The sequence below is a fragment of the Carassius gibelio genome, chromosome B22, assembly GCF_023724105.1.
Source record: "Carassius gibelio isolate Cgi1373 ecotype wild population from Czech Republic chromosome B22, carGib1.2-hapl.c, whole genome shotgun sequence".
In the NCBI taxonomy this organism is placed as follows: Eukaryota; Metazoa; Chordata; class Actinopteri; order Cypriniformes; family Cyprinidae; genus Carassius; species Carassius gibelio.
Window position 1 is genome coordinate 52,432,070 of NC_068417.1, and position 3,301 is coordinate 52,435,370.

Here is a 3,301-nt window from a genome sequence, read left to right on the forward strand (position 1 = left end):
TGGTCAGAGACATAATTTATTAATGAGATATCTGACCCGGTAATAATAACATATGTTGATTTAGCTTGTCAGTGTGAATGAAATGTGTAGCCTATTTATTTGTCTGATCTCGCCCTAAACGCGGCTGTCATGTGACTTTGTTTTCCCCTTTGCGATGTCAAATATTGCATTTTGCACACATACACGGCTCAAAAACCCCTGGACTTTTCTCTAAGTGTGTTCTAATGGGTGGATTGTGTGCATTCGCAGGAATATTTATTTTAAGAAGCTCTTAAAAATATATATATAAATGACTTTACCATGTTGTGACGATGGATAACAATGTGAGGTTCAGCCTGACAGATAAAATCTCACAATCACATATAAACACTCATTTTCATGTGTATAATATATTCTTCTAATTGTTTTGTGCCGTTTCGCTGCAGTGTTTTAATGTGACAGGCTGTAAATTCTCTTCAAGTGTTCAGACCCAGCCGGCACATGACCGACCTTCAACGTTGAAATATGGTTGAAATAAGGTCAGTTGGGGTTTCAACGTTGAAACAACGTTGATTCAACGTTTAAAGCTGAATGGTTGAAAAACATCCAGCACATGACCAACTTTCAATGTTGAAATATCGTTGAAATAAGGTCAGTTGTGGTTTCAACGTTGAAACAACGTTGATTCAACATTTAAAGATGAACGGTTGAAAAACTTCCAGCACATGACCAACTTTCAATGTTGAAATATGGTTGAAATAAGGTCAGTTGTGGTTTCAACGTTGAAACAACGTTGATTCAACGTTTAAAGATGAACGGTTGAAAAACTTCCAGCACATGACCAACTTTCAACATTGAAATATGGTTGAAATAAGGTCAGTTGTTTTAATGAAACAACGTTAAAAATGTTTAATGCTAAATGGTAGAAAAAGGTTAACAAGCTTTTAAATTATTTATATTAAATTATTTAAATTAATTAATTTATTATTTTAATAGCATTTTAAAATATTTTAGTCATGATACTTATTCTAAAATCTAAAGGTATATGTTAAATATTATCATCATTAACAACAATAAAACTATATACATTTCGCTGCTTTATCAAACTGAAACAACTCCCATTGGTAGTTTTATTTTATTACTTCTATCATGATTGGTTAATCTGGCTGTCATTCAGGAAACTGGACAATGAATCGGTTCGCGCCTTTCTACATTTAAAAATATGACCGTTATTGTCGTCTTTCTGTGAGTGAGGCGGATAACTGTGAGCTGCTGCTCGTTATAACTGACTGCTCGGTCGGTCCCGAATTATTTCATATTTGCCTGTACATTTTTTTTATTTATTTTGAGCGAATTTGAGTCGTGACATGTCAATGGAGAACAAAAACTGTGAACACAAGAAGGGTCAGGTGTTCTGCGAGGTCCTGAAAACATCCTGTCAAAATGAGGTAAGAAAATCGCTAACGTTATCTTTATTATCTTTTGAAAATAGTAAAGTATTACCAGAGTTTACAAATGGGTAGCTTAAATGACATGTAACCTGCAGATAAATAAATACCCGTGTGTCTATTTTTGCATTGCTTTATCACAGATGATCAAGTTAGATGCTCACCCAATGTGTTGCTGGTAAGTTATGTGTTAATGTCTGTCTTTTAGAGATTTTCCCATATTTTCCTGATATGAATCCCATGCATTAGGTGTGTTATATATGTTTGTATTCTTATAATAGTTTCAAAGTGTTTTCTGAAACATATAAGTGCAAATGTCGGTATTTAAATAATATAATTTTAATGAATTAATAATAAAAGGATTGTTAAAGCCATGGTTCTCAAAGTGTCAGGCCCCCTCTAGTTGTTATGCAGGTGAAACACTAAATTAAACTAATTAATGTTAATACATTTTAACTTAATCTTTGAGTAAGTTTTTTTTTTTTTTTTGCACATTTAAGTATGTTACAGTTAAAGTACAGTACAGTTTTGTAACTTTTGTTACATAATTACATTTAAAATTACATTTTAATTTAAACTTTTTTTTTCATTTACCTGTGTATAAGCACAGTTGTAGTGTTAATGTTCAAACTGTATTTACCATAGTAAAGTGTCTGACAACAATAAATATTCTTATTAGAATAAAACTGCCTCATTTTTTAACTGTAGACCTGCAGCTGAATAGTTTGGCCTACTACGCTGCTTAAATGTAATGTTGGTCATTATGGTGCAACTTAATATTTAATAACAAATATTTTCTGAAGTGGTACTTGGTATAAAAAGTTTGAGAACCAGTGGTTTAAAGAAATGGTATAATATGAAATCCTGCTTTTAAAGAACTTTTCAGTAAACCATTTCTTCTTTCCCCTTGTAGAGTCATCGAGGATCCAGCTTGTTCTTGAAACATTGGTAAGAAATTGTTCATCTGCTACATTGCACTGTCACTTCTGCTAGAGATGCTTTGACCTTTTGTGATAGGTTTTGATTGTACTTAGTTTAATAAAAATTTACTGAATTAGATTTTACTTATTTTACTACACTGTATTGCTAGTGTTCTGATTAAAACAGTGTAACTGGGGGCTCTGAAAACACTGCTTGTGAATAATTTGTTAATATTGTACATTTTCATCTGAATACATTAAATAAGTGTTTAATGAATAGTGTTGTCCACTTTGTTTCCAACTTCACTGTTACTGAACTGTAAAGTGAAACTATTGTGTAATTTATTTTGCATTCAGTTTTCAGTTAAATATATTTCACAATATCAAAGTTATTGTCAAACATTGTGGACATACCTAAACAAACTGGTTAAATCTTATGTTCCCTCCAGAAGTTTGCCCTCTGCAAGTGAACGACGCCTTGTGGTGCCATCCCAAAGAAGTTCACAATCACTCTCTCGGACCTTTTCCTGGACTGTGCCCAGCTGGTGGAATGACCTCCCAATCTCAATCCGAACTGCTGAGTCTTTACTCATTTTCAAGAAACATTTTAAGACTCATCTTTTTCACCAGAACTTAACCAACTAATGCTAGCACTTTTCCTTCTTTTCTTGTCTTTCATATTAAAAAAATATATTAAAAAAACCTGGCTATGCGTTCTGTACTAGACTAACTGAGACTTGTCATAGCACTTGTATCCTGTTGTTGTTCGCTTGTACACCTGACTGCTTCTGTTGTTCTTATTTGTAAGTCGCTTTGGATAAAATCGTCTGTTAAATGATTAAATGTAAATGTTTCTACAGGACGGTACAGAAAGTGCAGAAGTGGGAGAGAGTGGAGGGGACGGCATCAGAAAGGACCTAGCGCTGGGACACTTTCAAGGATCACCCGAAGCAC

At 33.5% G+C, this 3,301-nt stretch overlaps 1 long non-coding RNA gene across 1 annotated transcript; it reads left to right on the top strand.

Moving 5' to 3' along the window:
* Positions 1-687: 687 nt before the first annotated feature.
* Positions 688-3,028, top strand: LOC127987475 (uncharacterized). Its single transcript, XR_008161222.1, has 4 exons — positions 688-1,427; positions 1,571-1,605; positions 2,341-2,375; positions 2,797-3,028. It is a non-coding gene; the product is annotated as an uncharacterized LOC127987475 (long non-coding RNA).
* The last annotated feature ends 273 nt before the right edge of the window (positions 3,029-3,301 follow it).